Below are 18,077 nucleotides of genomic sequence, written 5' to 3'. Positions count from 1 at the left end.
TTCTTATTATCGTCCGCACCCAAAAAGAATCCGTGAAAGCAATCGCGAGAGCCTATACGATAGAAGCTCGTCCATCTAAACGATCATATACATTTTTCCTAAACGATCGTTCTGTCTTTCATATACGATCGTGTAGCACTTCTATACAATAAGCATTTCTGCTATACGATAGCACAGTTCCATCTCCCACTTACTTATCGTCTACACGACGTGTTCTCCTCCGTCCTCTACCAAACTCACCAAAGGCCACTCTTTGGGTTTCTGATGCCGAAGATACCCGAGTTTCTCTTGTGGTCGTGTCGTCCCCACTGTAGTGTTTGTGTACGTTCTGATCATGCTGTTGCAGTCGACATACTCGTCGGGCGTTGGTAGATCCGTTGGAGAGTTTCCGCTACTTAGGGTTCCGACGTTCGAAGAGAGTCTTCATCTGGTATGAACCTTTTCCTTGTTAATTATTGTATTCTGAGCATGCCGAAAATTAGGTTTATATGCATAACTGTTTTTGTGGAATGTATGTGTTTGTTGTTTCGGTCACTGTGAAATCGGAGCGATCTAAACCCGCTCATGAAACTCCCAGTATGAAATCCTTTAATTAGTATCAGAGCCAGGTTTCTGATACTCCGATTTCATCCGTTGCAACGAAATAACGTATACATTAATGGTGGGTGCATTTCTATGTTGTTTTAAATTTTAACGGATGTTTTCAGGATGAATTGCCTCGGTTTGTTTAATTCCTTTTACATTTGCGGTTGTTTGTAAAGATCCCTATGTTTTGGGGCATAAATAATCGTAATCGAGTTTGTATTAAAAATGTTTGAAGTCTCGAGTCATTCGTCGAAGTTCTGGGCAAAGGTTGCGGCTCTTCGAGGAAGGAGATGATCTAGGGTTGGTCGCATCGTGCAGAAGTGGTTCTATGCGATCGCTATCCATAGCATCGTGAAGATGAAGAAGTATGCGATCGCGGTTGAACGATAGGGTATGCGATCAAGAATTAGTCGTATCAGGTTGACGATTGGGTATGCAATCGTTGAGTATCATTTCATGCGTGCACGAGCTAGACGATCGTTTAGGACAGCAAGCTTCATCACGTAGTAACTGACTAAATGATCGCTTAGCATTGCAAGGTAAATCGTTTACCAAGTTGTATGCATAGGTTAGACGATGAGACGATCGCATATTGTTTAAAGCGTGCTAGAAAATCGTTTAGGTCAGCAAGCTTCATTGCTTAGTAATTGACTAAACGATCGCTTAGTAACTCAAGGTAAATCGTTTACCTGTCGTCGTGCTACACGATCGCATGGATGATCAGGCTTCGCAGCCTCGTCGTCGTCTACACGATCGTTTGCTAATGTTCCTATCGTCTAGTATGCGTTGAACGATCGTGTACCTGCTGGAGTTTGCTACATGATGAAGACCTCCTGACAGTTCAAGACTCGGTTCGCCTGTGAACCGGTTTGCTCGATGAAAAATGTAATAGATAGGGTTTTTCATTCCCGTTTTTTGGTTTAAAGGCTCGACCATTAATCCTTTGTTTATTACATGCGATGTATGTTTTATATGTCATACGGTATGCACATATAGTAAATCCCACCATTGGTTATGCAATGGTCATGCATCATCTCTTTATTGTAATTGTTATAATTTAGAGAAGCATGATTTTAATTATGTAAGAGCATGCTCATGCATCATATAATATAAGAGTTATATTTATGCATGCTTAAAAAGCAATGACATGCATCATCTTTATATTATAATTGTTATAGTATAAGGGTGAATGATAGCATGTTAGCTTGGTTATTACGCGTAATATAAAAGTTATATAGTAATGACTGGACATTGCATGAAGCATGACACATAGGTTCCTTTATAAATGTTATAAACGCTTCGTTATGCGTATGCGCAATGTTTTATAGTTGTTTCTTTTTAAGAGTTAAAGAGAAATTAGACCTAAAAGAAATAAGAAAGACATGCATGCTCACTTAGGTTTAATTCATGGTTTTAAAATGTTTAAAACTTGGATCACATAGACCTAAGATCACGGTTCTATGATTAGTAACCCTAAGGCTTTAATCTTTTAATCAGTTTAATAGGATTAAATTGGCTAATAAAAAGGTTAAAGTGTAGAAAATTTATCTATAAGGGACCTTTTGTCTAAGGCAGGTTCTGTCTAGGCTGGGGTATTTAAGTTGACAAAAACGTAACACTCCTACCTGAAAACTTACTTGGAAAGGTGAATTAGATAGATTTGATGCAAGCATGCAAGTTAAGAACCGTCCATTAAAGTGTCTAAATGTGACTACTTGAACTTGTTTATATTTCATAGACAAACGTTGTTTATGAGCAGAGTTTAAAAAAACAACTTAGACTAAAATCAGTAGCCGGATTGTCTAAGTTAATGAATCCCTAGGTAGAACATTCAGTGGGAGGGACTTGGGGCATAATATGCTTCACTTAAACCTTTCACTTTTCTCCTAAAGTCCACACCGTGAGATCTATCCTCAGCCTTGCGGCACCTTTTACGTGTCCAATGGATGGTGTTTAGATACGTCAATATCAAGGTGGATGTAGAGAATGTTTATAGTAAGTGGGATCGGGAAGTGCGATAGTATATCCCTCGGTCTCCCTCGTTAGGTTGAATAAGGTTATTATGCATCGCCTTGAGGAACCCTATGAGTGTCCCCCCTAAAGGATGGCAGTTTTGTGCGTTTCTTTATTTGATCTCCTATAAGAGGATAAGGTAACTTAGTCTCTTGTCCTAAGCTGTCTTTTCCCTACGGTAAGCGCATTAGGGCAGGACTCTGGTACCGAAAGCGTGGGGTTACACTTACGCGGAATAGTTAAAGGTTAACGATTCTGAACCGAAAAAATGGTGGCTGTTAGGTTCAATTCCAAGAGTTGGTTCTGCCTAATGGTTGAGAATGTCTCATCCCAGTGAAGGGGCAACTGATCACCCCATCGATGGTGTTTGTCCTTACTCACTTAGGCATCATTGCAAAATAGAAGTCTATAAATTAGGGTATTTGAAACTATTTTTCACAACAAATTGGTTTAAAAGTGGTTTAGAAAAATCTAATAAAGATTTGTTCGTATTTTCAGCAACTTTTTATAATGGCTACAGCCACCTTATCGTTGTTAAGCAACGAAAAATTAACTAGCGATAATTTTTCAATATGGAAACACATGATCACGACGAACCTAATCATCGAGGATCTCATGTTCGCTCTCACGGAGGTTTGTCCTCCTATTCCAGCTCCAAATGCTGATTGAAATGTTCGTGAGGCATACGAGTGATGGACAAAGACGAATGAGAAGGCCCGAGCCTATATCTTGGCAAGTCTTTCTGACGTCTTAGCCATGAAGCATGAGCCTATGGTCTCAGCTCGTGAGATCATGGAGTCCTTGCAGGGGATGTTTGGACAACCGTCTGAACAGCTTATGCATGAGGCTCTTAAATACATATTCAACTCCAAAATGAAAGAAGGCACCTCTGTTCGTGAACATGTGCTAAACATGATGGTCCACTTCAACGTGGCGGGGTTGAATAGGTCTACCATCGATGAGGGCAGCCAGATTAGCATAATCCTGCATTCTTTTCCGGAGAGCTTCCTGTACTTTGTTAGCAATGTGATTCTTAACAAAGTGAAATATAACCTTGCAACTCTCCTCAACGAGTCACAGACATACCAATCTTTACTAAAAAGTAAGAAGAGGCAGAAGGGTGAGGCAAATGTTGCTTCATCCTCAAAGACGTTCCATAGAGGTTCGACCTCAGGAACGAAGTCTGCACCTTCTACTTAAACTCTGCAAAGGGGAAGAAGAATAAGAGTGGTAAGGGAAAAGGGAAGGCACCTGCTAACCCACTACCTGTTTCTTCGAGGAGGCGTCCACCAGTTGCTAAGGGAAAGTGTTTCCATTGCAACAAAGATGGACATTGGAAGAGGAACTGTCCTCGGTATTTGAAGGAGAAGAAAGCAGCCAAGGCTAAGGCCAAGGTGGATAAAGGTAAATATGATTTACTAGTGCTTCAAACTTCTTTAGTGGAGAATGATGATTCTGCCTGGATAATTGATTCAGGTGCCACTAACCATGTTTGTTCTTTTTTTCAGGGGATTAGATCTTGGTGACAGCTGGAGGCTGGTGAGATGACGATGCGAGTAGGCACCGAGCACATCATCTCAGCTGTGGCAGTGGGAGGACTCCAATTAGCTTTACAGAATAGGTTTATAATATTAAATGATGTATATATTGTTCCTGAACTAAAAAGGAACCTTATTTTTGTAAAGTGTTTATTGCAATATAAATACACTATTTCTTTCAATTTGAATAAAGCATTTATTCATAAAGATGGTGTCTTTATTTGCACAGCAAATCTGGAATCGAATTTATATGTGCTAAGGTCGTTAGCCATTAATTCCCTCTATAATATTGAAATGTTTAGAACCGTCGTAACTCAATCAAAACGTCGACGTATTTCTCCAAAAGAAAATGCCCAACTTTGGCATCTACGTTTAGGGTACATCAATCTCAATAAGATTGAGAGATTGGTGAAGAATGGACTTCTAAGTGAGTTAGAAGAAATTTTTTTACCTGTGTGCAAATCTTGCCTTGAGGGTAAGATGACTAAACGACCTTTTACTGGAAAAGGTTCCGAAGCCAAGGAGCCTCTTGAGTTAGTACATTCTAACCTTTGTGGTCCTACGAATGTGCGAGCCCGAGGTGGCTATGAGTATTTTATCAGTTTTACTGATGATTACTCTAAGTACGTGCATGTTTATCTTTTGCAACGGAAGTCTGAATCCTTTGAAAAGTTCAAAGAGTTCAAGGCTGAAGTTGAAAACGCATTAGATAGATGAATTAAAACACTTCGATCAGATCGAGGTGGAGAGTTTTTGGACTCCGCATTCCAGGACTATTTGATAGAACATAGAATCGTTTTTCAACTCTCAACACCGGGTATACCTTAGCAGAATGGTGTAGCGGAGAGGAGAAATAGGACCTTGTTAGACATGGTTCACTCGATGATGAGTTACGCTTCCTTATCGGACTCGTTTTGGGGTTTCGTAATGGAGACTGCGGTGTACATACTCAACTGTGTTCCCTCTAAGAGTGTTGCAAGAACACCTCTGGAGTTGTGGAACGGGCGTAAAGCTAGTTTACATCACTTCCGCATTCGGGGTTGCTCTGCACATGTGCTTGAAGCTAATCCCAAGAAGTTGGAACCACGGTCGAGGTTATGTCTCTTTGTAGGCTACCCCAAAGGTATACGAAGGGGTTATTTTTATGATCCAACGGAAAATAGGGTGTTTGTTTCAACAAATGCTACTTTCCTAGAGAAGGATCATATAAGGGAGCAATATCCACGAAGCAAAGTCGTGTTACGTCAGCTTTCCAATGAAACTATTGAAACTTCAACAAGAGTTGTTGAAAAGCCTGCTACATCAACAAAAGTTGTTAATGGGAGTTCATAAAGTAGGTCGGTTCCCACTCAAGATTTAAGGGAACCTCGACGTAGTGGAGGGTTGGGAACCCACTCGTTCACTATCTGGATTTCACGAAAATCTTTGCTATGGTAGTAGATGGCAACGTTGAGGATCCATTGTCTTATAAGAAGGCAATGGAGGATGCTGATCGGGATGAATGGGTCAAGGCCATGGATCTCGAGATGGAGTCGATGTACTTCAACTCAGTATGAGATCTTGTAGATCAGCCTGATAGGGTTCACCCTATAGGTTGTAAATGGATTTACAAGCGTAAACGGGGTGCTGATAGGAAGGTACAAATTTTCAATACTCGACTTGTGGCAAAGGGTTATACCCAGGTAGAGGGAGTCGACTATGAGGAGACTTTCTTGCCTGTTTCCATGTTAAAGTTGATCTGCATCCTCCTATCCATTGCAGCTTATTATAATTATGAGATCTGGAAAATGGACATCAAGACGGCCTTTCTAAATGGCAATCTTGAGGAGACCATTTATATGGTGCAGCCCGAGGGATTCATAGCCCAATGTCAAGAGCAAAAGGTTTGCAAACTGAATCGGTCCATTTATAGACTGAAATAGGCGTCTCGATCTTGGAACATACGGTTTGATATTGCGATCAAGTCGTATGGCTTTGACCAAAACGTTGATGAACCTTTTGTCTTCAAGAAGATCATCAACGCTTCAGTAGTCTTATTAGTGTTGTATGTAGATGATATCCTACTCATTGGGAATGATGTAGGTCTACTGACTGCAGTTAACAACTGGCTAGCAACCCAATTCCAAATGAAAGATTTGGGATCGTAAGAACAAAGTGCTAGCACTGTCTCAGGCATCGTATATTGACAAGATGTTGTTCAAGTACTCGATGCAGGACTCCAAGAGGGGCCTACTGCCGTTCCGGCATGGAGTCACTTTGTCTAAGGAAATGTGTCCAAAAACGCCTTAAGAGGTTGAGGAAATGAGACAGGTCCCATATGCATTTGTCGTTGGCAGTTTGATGTACGCGATACTCTGTACTCGTCCAGATATTTGCTACGCTATGGGCATAGTCAGTAGGTATCAGTCTAACCCAGGCCAAGGTCACTGGACCACAGTGAAGAACATCCTCAAGTGTCTTCGGAGAACGATGGACTACATACTCGTGTATGGTTCGAGGGATTTGATCCTGATCATTCGTGTTAGGGACATGCAAGCAGGGGCGTCCTATACAAAGAGTTTGTATAAGACCTGACCATGAAGTATTAACGTCTTGTTATATAACACCGTTCATGACAGAGACTTCACTTCACTAGGATGACAATAGGTAACATGACCTCAATCCTGAGTGAGTTGGGAACTCCTGCCATTGAGGGCGGTCCTTTGATTTGTATGGGTGCGAGTGGCCAGGTCGCTGATTTAAACCTACCATTTTGGGGATTCGTCTGAGGCAGGGGTAAGTAGATAAATGGTTCCCTTAAGGGCTGATTCCGGAGCTTGAACGATGTGGTGCCACACACCTTCTCTTGGTCCGAGAGGTGTTCACACATAGTTGGACTATGTTGTATGGTTCATTATAGGAATCAGTGGTACTTAAGGAGTGAGATGTAACTACAGGGACAAAATGGTAAATTGGCCCAACTATATTTACGAGTATTTGTGAAGGGTCATCGTACCCATGATTGGTTATATCCGATGGACACAGAAATATATCTGTGGTAAGAAGAGTTCAGCTGTTGGTCTTTAGTGGAATCACTGACAGTTAACGGATGATGGATCTCGTAGCTAAAGAGTTTAGTCAGCTATTCACGTACCATTGAAGCTTCGAGCCATAGGTCCATTAAGTCACCTGGGTAGCTTGGATAAAGTCGAGAACTAGTTTTTGGGTTAATTTGAAATGTTCAAATTGACAAGAGGAAGTTCAATTATATATGATATAATTTGACTGGTTAATTATATATGATATAATTGGTTAAATGTATGAGATACATTATTTTGGAGGAAATTAGATATAAATATGATTTATATCAAGTAAAGGAGAAAATACTATAGTAGATATATGATATCAAACTATAGGATATAAATATAATATGATTATATTTATTAATTAAATTAATTGATTAATTATTTGATAATTAACGAATTTATCAACGTTCGGACGTAGGAAGTGAGTTGCGATGGTTATGGTAACTGGCAAATTAAAACAATGAAAATCGTTTTCATTTTTACATATCGTGCATTCGTATTATCGTTCGCGCCCAAAAAGAATTCATGAAAGCGATCCCGAGAGCCTACACGATAGAAGCTCGTCCGTCTAAACGATTGTCTACCTCACATTTTCTCTAAACAATCGTATACGTTTTTCCTAAACGATCATTGAGTCTTTCATACACGATTGTGTAGCTCTTCTATACGATAAGCATTTCCGCTATACGATAGCACAGTTCCATCTCCCACTTGCTTATCGTCTACACGACGCATTCTCCTCCGTCCTCTACCAAACTCACCAAAGCCCACTCTTTGGGTTTTTGACACCAAGGATACCCGAGTTTCTCTATTGGTGGTGTCGTCCCCGCTGCAGTGTTCGTGTACGTTTTGATCGTGCTATTGTAGTCGACATACCCGCTGGGCATTGGTAGATCCATTGGAGAGTTTCCACTGCTTAGGGTTCAGACGTTCGAAGAGAGTCTTCATCTGGTATGAACCCTTTCCTTGTTAATTATTGTATTCTGAGCATGCCGATAATTAGGTTTATATGCATAACTGTTTGTGTGGAATGTATGTGTTTTGTGTTTCAGTTACTGTGAAATAGGAGCGATTTAAACCCACTCATAGAACTCCCGATATGAAATCCTTCACTCTCAGCGTCTTCTTCTCTTCGCTCGTCTCCATCTTCTCAGTATAAGAATAACTATGAACAGACTTACGACCATCTATTTTGTATATAATCTAACTTCTATATATATGGCGAACTCTCTAACGATGGTGGCCTTTGGTATTTATAGAGCTCAAGGTGAAGAAGCTTTTCTCTTTAATGATTGCAATGATGGGTGGTCATTAAATCTTCTGCTTTGGTGCGCCGATTAATGGTCACCGAAAGTTGAGTGTACTTGCTATAGTGTGTCGTTGGCTTGTAAACTAAATTTGGATTCGACTGTCATCAGCTTTCCATCCCATCATGATTTATTATGCTATCACCTTGATGCACAATCTTTATGCGGCCACCTTCTTGAGCAACTTCTCGCGAACGCATACGATCGCATGACTCTGCGATCGCAATCTTTCAATGCGCGCAGACGCCTAATTCCTTGGATCATGATTTAACTTGCTCCAATGCATTTTTCCTGTACAAAATAAGTAAATTAGCTGCTTTTATGTGATGGGCGCATGCGACCTCAATTTCTTCAGTTTAGCACTTTTGGACATGATTGTGTATATTTTTACCATCGCAATCTCTCATTGTTTTACTTATTTACGTTGTAATCAGTGTATTTCTACACGTTATTAGCTGTCCGGCACATGTGTTAGTGACTAACCCAAAGAAGTTGGAACCACGTTTGAAGGTTTGCCTCTTTGTAGACTACCTCAAGGAAATAAGAGGTGGATACTTCTATGATCCGAGTGAGAACAAAGTGTTTGTTTCTACAAATGCTATCTTCTTGGAAGAAGATCACGTGAGGGATCATAAGCCACGAAGTAAGTTCGTTTTGCATGAGATCTCTAATGAGACTGAGACTGCTGAGGGTTCAACAAGAGTTGTTGAACAAACAGACAAACCAACAAAAGTTGTTGAGATCGGAACGACTAGTCAACCAGCTCAAGAGTTGAGACTGCCTCGACGTAGTAGGAGGGTTGTGAACCCACCGGATCACTACATGGGTTTGACTGAAGCCCAAAACGTCATTACAAATGATGGGGACGAGGATCCGTTGTCTTTTAAGAAATCAATGGAGGATGTTGACAAAGATGCATGGGTTAAGGTCATGAACCAAGAAATGGAGTCTATGTACTTCAATAACATCTAGGAGCTTTTGATCCACCTAATGAGGTAAGATCTATTGGGTGTAAGTAGATCTATAAGCAAAAGAGAGGTGTAGATGGAAAGTTACAAACCTTTAAGGCTAGACTCGTAGCAAAGGGTTATACCCAGGTTGAGGGAGTTGGCTATGAGGAAACTTTATCACTTGTTGTCATGCTCAAGTCTATCAGGATTCTCCTGTCCATAGCCACATTTTATGATTATAAAATATGGCAAAAGGACGTCAAGACTGCCTTTCTTAATGGTAATCTTGAAGAGACCATCTATATGACTCAACCAGAGGGGTTCATAGTTCCAAATCAAGAGCAAAGGGTATGCAAGCTTAATAGGTCCATTTATGGGCTGAAACAAGCATCCAGATCTTGGAACATCATATTTGACACTGCTGTCAAGTCATTTGGTTTTAATCAGAACGTTGATGAGTCTTGTGTATACAAGAAGATCATCAACAGCTCAGTAGCTTTCCTGGTACTATATGTGGGTGATATCCTACTCATTGGAAATGATGTAGGGTATCCGACTGACATTAAGAGTTGGCTAGCTGCCCAGTTCCAAATGAAATATTTGGATGAGGCACAGTATGTTCTCGAGATTCAGATTGTTCAAGATCGCAAGAACAAATGGTTAGCTCTGTCTAAGGCATCGTACATTGATCAAATTTTGATTAGGTTATAGGATGCAGGATTCTAAGAGGGGTTTGTTACCCTTCAAGCATGGAATCGTTCTGTCTAAGGATCAATGTCCTAAGACACCTCAAGAGGTTGAAGAGATGAGACGGATTCCCTATGCTTCTATTCTAGGAAGCTTGATGTATGCAATGTTGTGTATTAAACCCGATATTTGCTATGTAGTAGGGATTTTCAGTCGGTATCAGTCCAATCCAGGATTTAATCACTAGATGGCGAACAATATGATCCTCAAGTATCTTCGGAGAATGAGAGACTACATGCTCGTGTATGGAGATAAGGATCTACTTCTTACAGGATACATGGACTCTGACTTTCAGACCGATAGAGATTCTCGTAAATCAACACCGGGGTCAGTGTTACTCTGAATGGAGGGGCTGTAGTCTAGCGAAGCATCAAACAAGGATGCATCGCGGACTCCACTATAAAAGCCAAATGCGTAGTCCTTGTGAAGCAACTAAGGTGACTGTTTGGCTGAGGAAATTCCTTTCAGATTTGGAAGTTGTTCCAAATATGGATTTGCCTATCACTCTTTATTGTGATAACAGTGGGGTTGTGGCAAATTCGAAGCAACCTCGGAGTCATCGTCGAGGTAAGCACATCGAACGTGATCAGGGAGATTGTACATCAAGGTGATGTGATTAGTCACGAAGATCGCATCGGAGCACAACATTGCTGATCCTTTTATAAAGGCCCTCATGTCTATAGTATTCGAGGGCCACTTGGAAAGTCTGGGTCTGCGGGACATGCGACATCTTGTCTACTGGGGAATGCCCTAGTTTATTGTATATTGTAAATTTTTATATTGTATTGTATATCAGACTCTCGAGTCATTAAGATAAGTGGGAGATTGTTGGGATTGGTGTCCTAATTCTCCCGGAGTCTCGTTGTTTTGTAAAGATACACATTGTTTGATGAATAAAATAATTGTTATTTAATTCTGACATTTACTCATATCCAATAAACAAAGATCCTTGGTTATCTTATGTGAACTTAAGCATGTCTATGTGATATACAAGCGGATTGTGCCTTAAGTGATGATCTAAATAGGTCTGTAGTATAGGGATTAAAGAAGAGAGAAGTAGAGAGATTGCTCCCTTAATGACTGATTCTGGGGCTTGAACATAGTGGCCACAACTTCTCTTTGGAAGAGAGGACTCAGTCATAGAAGGACTATGACTTATGTTCATTAGAGGGATGAGTAGTACTTAAGGAGTTAGATGTAACTACAGAGGTATAACAGTTATTAGCCCAACTGTACATACGAGCATCTATGAAGGGTTGTCGCACTTCTGATTGGTTAAGATGGACACATAATACATCTGTGGTAAGGAGAGTCCAGTTGTCGGTCTTTTGTAGAGTGTTTGGCAGTTAACGGATGGTGGATCCCATGACTAAAAAGTTTAGTTAGTTATTCACGTACCGTTGGAGCTTCGAGCTACAGATCCATAAGGTCTCTTTGGTAGCTCAATGGATTCAGTTGAGGATCAGTTCTTGGTGTTGATTTGAAATGTTCAAATTGATAAGAGGTATTTTGATTATATGTGATATAATCGGTATGATGTATGAGATACATCATGTTAAGGATTGATGTAAATGAGATTTACATTAAGTACCATGGAATAGAAAAAGAACTATGGTTTATATGTTTCATGAGATGAAATATTAAAATTATAGGTTATAAATATAGTATGATAAGTTGGTTATCATTTATATTTAAAATAATATTAATTATTGGATAATTAAATCTTTTTCTCTAATAATCAATTGAGTGGGAGGTTATTGGTGGTTCATGGTAATCGTGAGATAAAAGGAAAATTATTTTCCTAATTCTAGTAAGTTTTGTAAAAGTAATTTTGAGATTTTCTCTCGGGAAAACATCTCACGAAAGCTTGTCAAGTAAATACCGATTTACTAAGCGACAACTTGTTTTTAGTAAACGATCGTGTAGTGTTTGTAGGCAATAGACACAATGCTAAACGATCGTTTAGCTTTTGCTAGACGATCACTTAGTTTTTGCTAAACGATTGGGCATTGACCTATACGATAGGTTTCAGCCATCTCCCACTTGCCCAATCGTGTACACGATTGTTCATTCCTCCTTCGATTGCTTCATTCCAAGTCCACACAAAGCCCACCCTCTTGATTCTCACACCGAGAATACCACGGTAGCCTTCTTGGTGGTGTCATACTCAATGCGACGTCGTCGAGGTTCTGTGGATGTCCTTTGTGTTGTTGGGGTGTTCGTGATCAAGGCGATCGTAGAGGACAAGTACGCAGTGTTCGTGCTGCATAGCAATTGTGTTGTTCGAGCATTCGAGGTTGCTGTGTTCGAGCATTCGTGAGTAAGGAGTGTGGAGACGAGTCGATGAACGTACATAGTTTTTCTCCTTGTTTAGTTGTTGTTTCACGTTGTAATTTATGTATTGATTGCATAACTGTATGTTTACGACTGTAATTGTAATGTTCATACATGATTGTAATTTGGAATGATCTATTCTGCTGCTCATGAAAATATCGGATTCGATTTCTTTCAAGATGGACACTGGAAGAGGAATTTTCCTAAGTACCTCGCTGAGAAAAAGAAGGAGAAAGAAGGTAAATTTGATTTACTTATTTTGAAACATGTATTTTTTAACATGATTCATTATCACCATGTGAATCATGCCTTGAGGGAAAAATGACTAAAACACATTTTAGTGGAAACGATTATAGGGTAAAAGAACCTTTAGAGTTAATACATTCGGATTTTTGTGGTCCAATGAAATCCGAATGTATGACACCACAAAGAAGGCACGATTCACATGATTCATTATCACCATGTGAATCGTGCCTCGATCACAAACACCCCAACAACATGAACGGCCTCCACAGAACCTCGATGATGTCGCGTTGAGTATGACACCACCAAGAAGGCTACCTTGGTATTCTCGGTGTGAGAATCCAGAGGGTGGGCTCTGTGTGGACTTGGAATGAGGTAGTCGAAGGAAGAATGAACAATCGTGTACCGATTGGGCAAGTGGGAGATGGCTAAAACCTATCATATAGGTCGATGCCTAATCATTAGCAAAAACTAAGCGATCGTCTAGCAAAAGCTAAGCGATCATTTAGCTCATCGTTTAGCAGCGTATCTGTCGCCTACAAACACTACATGATCATTTACTAAAAACAAGTTGTCACTTAGTAAATCGGTATTTACTTGACAAGCTTTCGTGAGATTTTTTTCCGAGAGAAAATCTCAAAATTACTTTTTAAAAACTTACTTAAATTAGGAAAATAATTTTCCTTTCATCTCACGGTTACCATGAACCACCAATAACCTCCCACTCAATTGGTTATTAGAGAAAAAGATTTAATTATCTAATAATTACTATTATTATAAATATAAATGTTAACCAACTTATCATACTATATTTATAACCTATAGCTTTAATATTTCATCTCATGAAACATATAAACCATAGTTCTTTTTCTATTCCATGGTACTTAATGTAAATCTCATTTACATCAATCCTTAACATGATGTATCTCATACATCATACCGATTATATCACATATAATCAAAATACCTCTTATCAATTTGAACATTTCAAATCAACACCAAGAACTGATCCTCAACTGAATCCATTGAGCTACCAAAGAGACCTTATGGATCTGTAGCTCGAAGCTCCAACGGTACGTGAATAACTAACTAAACTTTTTAGTCATGGGATCCACCATCCGTTAACTGCCAAACACTCTACAAAAGACCGACAACTGGACTCTCCTTACCACTGATCCCTCTACTTATCCCAGCTTTGGGAAAGGAGTGAATTTCATCTTGTGGATTGAGTTCCCAGGTCCCAGATCAGACAAGTCCCTAAAAAGGTAGGCTTGTTGAATCAGCGATCTGGCCACTCTCATCCATACAAATCAAAGGACCACCCTCATAGGCAGGAGTTCACAACTCACTCAGGATTCAAGTCATGTTACCTATGGTCATCATGGTGAAATGTAAGTCTCTATTATGAACAGTGTTATATAATGAGACTAAACATTTCGTGGTCCGGTCTTATACAAACTCCTTTGTATAGAATATCCCCGATCGCATGTTTAATACATGAATGATCAGGATCAAATTATTTGTAGCACTTTACAACAATTGTAACACCTACAAAGCAGGTCATACTCGTAGTGTCACCAGGATAAGGTACCCAGCCTTATCCTTCTACTACAGACCATTTAGGTTATCACTTCAACATAATCCACCTGTATGTCTCCACATACATGTTTAACTTACAACTATAACCTTGGATGTTAGTTTATTGGTTTGTTGTTAATGCAACTAAAATATCACATATTTTATAGACAAAGTGAATAAAATATCATATATTATTAATCACATAAGAGTTTGTTCATACAAAATTTACAAACTATAGGACCCTACGAGATTTCTCCGAATGAAAGTGTAATTAGTGATATATACCTGATTTTCCCAATATATATCGTGTAGTATTATTAAGTTTTGCTTTGGTACGTTCCTCCATATGTTATTCATGGGCTACGGCCCATTTTATATATTGGATGGAAAGCCCCAATCAAAACCCAACCCTATGTTCATAACCTCACAATTCATAGTAGCTTAGTGAGAATGGAGAAAGATATACACAAAATTATAATAAAATAGCAATTTTTCTTTTTTAAATTTAAAGGCTGTTTGTTTGTTTTTTTTTTCATTTATATTTTTTGTTTCTTCTTCTTCTTCTTCTTTCTTTTTTTAATTGAAATTTAGAATTGATATTTGCTAATGGTTTATAGTTTCTTTTATTTATTTATTTTTTTATGAAAGATAATTGTAAACATATTCTATAATCATTTATTGTTCTTGTTCTCTCAGATTTACACTTTAAAGGGGCGTTTGGGGTGCATAGTAGGTTATTATAGTCTGTGGTCATTATAGTTTGTGGGTTATAATAAACTGTTTATTTTTATAGTTTGCGTTTGGGGTGCAACTATTATAGTCTGGTTTATACTAGTTTGTGTTTGGGCTGTAGAGTATTATATTCTGTCTTATAATAATCTGTGTTTGGGATGAAGAGTATTGTATTTTGTCTTATAATAGTCTATGTTTGGAGTGCAGGTTATTACAGTCTGAATTATAACAGTCTGTAATTTGAATGTAGATTATTTTAGACCATGTGTAACTTTTTCTACTACCATATTTTATAATACTAATAATTATGCATATGAAATATATTCCACCGATTTATACAGAATTAATTTCATTGTAATTTATATTAAAAGATAACCACGATTATTTTTGTCATTTTCAGAGATACCTTGGTTAACGTGGCCAATAAAGAAAAAAAATGCATTACTTTCGGATGCAATTCATGTGTTTCATATGTAAAGCTCTTTTTTTTTTAGGTATAAGCATCTCGAAGACAAAATAACTAACTCATGATTGCAGTTTTAAAATATGACATTTTATTTAGGTACCAAATGTACTACAAACTTAAATGCATAATTGAAACAAATTAATCATTGTTCATTATTGAAAAGTAGGCAAAAACACGGGTTGATCAAACATTCTCTTCAAGGAGGAGGTTGTGATAGTCCAACTTGAGGGTTGTGGGAACGGATAAGAAGCTCTCTGTATCTTGCACGCTGGGAAATATGATTTCCATAAGCTTCACCCTCTTTCGGTTATGTAATTCAGGAATATCTTAAAGTTGGTTTACAACTTCTGCACGTAGTTCGACTTCAATTGCACGCTTCTCTTTCGGCCATTCTGCAATCGCCTTCAATTGGTCATTTTCGAACTTCATCACATTCCTAACAATCTCTGTCGTTTCATATTGATTCCCACTTCACTTCCTCTTACTTCCTCTCGAAGCATTTCCTCCCTCAGTTCTTCGACCAGTACGTGTTCCATGCATGTCATCCTGTGACATATCCATTCCCTGACTAGACATCTTGGGGATGTTTGGATCCTGTGATTCATGAAGGTCTCTGACCTTCTTCCCGTAGCCCAATCCTTGCCAAACACATAGGCCAGTTCATCATAGTATAGGAACAACTTGTGTAGAAGCCCCTTTGTTGCAGAATGACTCTGCATGAAGGGTGAGGTGGATGTTATGATTTGTTACCAATATTCGTAAATCAACTTAGACAAAATTGTACCTTCACCCATCCATCAAATAACTCTCGCTCTGCAGTGATGCATTGGAATTCCTCATTCCAGCCAAATTCACTGCAAGCTAGTCCTCTCATTTCTGCGATCGCTGGTAAGTTTTTTTTAGGGATTTGACTCGACAATCTATAGTTGGTAATCCTTGGATATTATATCTAGGCAACTTCTTAGCCATCAAATGTTGTAGTTGTGCCAAGTAGCCAGGTCTAAATGGACCATTGTATGATCCCATCCACCAGATGCGACCAATGCCATCAAGCACTCGACCAGCTTCGTTTCTTCTCTTTAGTCCAAGTGTGCTTCGGGCTCTTGAGGAACTTGACATTCTAGTGTATACACGTACATATTTTAATAAAATTAAACAATAAATGACAAGTAGTTGTAGCATAGCTAATGAGAGAGTACGTGGATAAAGTTAAGCATAAAATATAGTAAACATAATGACAGAGTTTCGAATGAAATTATTCATAAAGGCATTACAATAAACAAAAATTATAAAGGCATTACACGCTACGCAACTCCTATTCAGTAAACATCTGTTGCACCAGTTCATCACTCCATTGGTCCATTCATTTGAACTCTCAATATAATTTATCTCATCCCCTTCAGTTGTAGCAAAGCCTGAATCCACCTTATTCAAATCCTCGGTTAGTTCACTGTCAGTCATCTCTCTATTGATAAGATTGTGCATAAGGCAACACGCCATGATGGTTCGATATTGGATTTGTACTGGGTAGTATGATTTTCCTTGTAAGATTGCCCATCTACCCTTCAACAACCTGAATGTTCTCTCGATGACATTCCATGTAGAAGAATGCTTCATGTTAAAAAATTCTCGTGGAATTGTTGGTGCATTACCTCATCCACGCCACTCTGAAAGATGATATCTTTCGCCTCTATATGGAGCCAAAAAACTCTCCGCATTTGGATATCCGACATCATATAGATAATAATACCCTATTGAACGTCCAATCATTTCAAATCTTATAGTACAAATACAATTAGCGAAAAGAGATGGTATATTAGCTAGTTACCCTTCAGAACCTTCAATCCGTTAGGTTGTGATATTGCATCTCTGAGAACTCGAGAATCAGCTGCAGATCCTTCCCACCCTGATAAGACGAACACAAAGTCGCCATTTGTATCACACACACCGAGTACATTTGTTGCAATTTCATCCTTCCTCGTCCTATACCTTGGGCGATCAGTTGCACTGACATTTACCTTGATGTACGTGCCATCTAATGCACCCAAACAATTCTACATTCGAAAAAAATAAGAAATATTCATGCACATATGTTCTCCTAAGAAATAAGTCACGTTGAACTAACATTGGTGTAGTTGAACTATACTTCAAACCATTTCCATTGCGAATCTGTACACGAGTTTGTGACCGGCAAAGGTTTTTTTAACAACACGTCGTGTAATCGTAACACCGCTAATAAAACAGTGTTGAAATGCCTAGAAACATTCTCACCAGAACGTACAAATTCTCTTTGAACTATCTGGTTCTTAACGTCATGAGCTAAAATATGTAAGAACATTACATTCATCTCATCCACATCTACAATGTCTACTGTCGTGTGATGTGTTTTCTATCCTCCTATAGTCATTCAGTAATAACTCTAGTGTTAAAAGTAACTGATGTTGTGAAGCTATAAATGTTGTTAGTATCGTAACTAGTTCTGTTGGGTCCATTATGTAATAATAAATTTGGAACTGGTC

At 38.9% G+C, this 18,077-nt stretch overlaps 1 pseudogene; it reads right to left on the bottom strand.

The window, feature by feature from the left end:
* Window positions 1–15,885: 15,885 nt before the first annotated feature.
* On the bottom strand, window positions 15,886–17,896 carry LOC150029919 (uncharacterized; annotated as a pseudogene).
* Window positions 17,897–18,077: the final 181 nt, after the last annotated feature.

Source organism: Benincasa hispida, unplaced genomic scaffold (genome assembly GCF_027475165.1).
Source record: "Benincasa hispida cultivar pf3 unplaced genomic scaffold, pf3_genome.v1.1 HicScf814, whole genome shotgun sequence".
Classification (NCBI taxonomy): Eukaryota; Viridiplantae; Streptophyta; class Magnoliopsida; order Cucurbitales; family Cucurbitaceae; genus Benincasa; species Benincasa hispida.
Note: the sequence above shows the minus strand (reverse complement) of the source record. Positions and strands in the feature narration are given on the sequence as shown.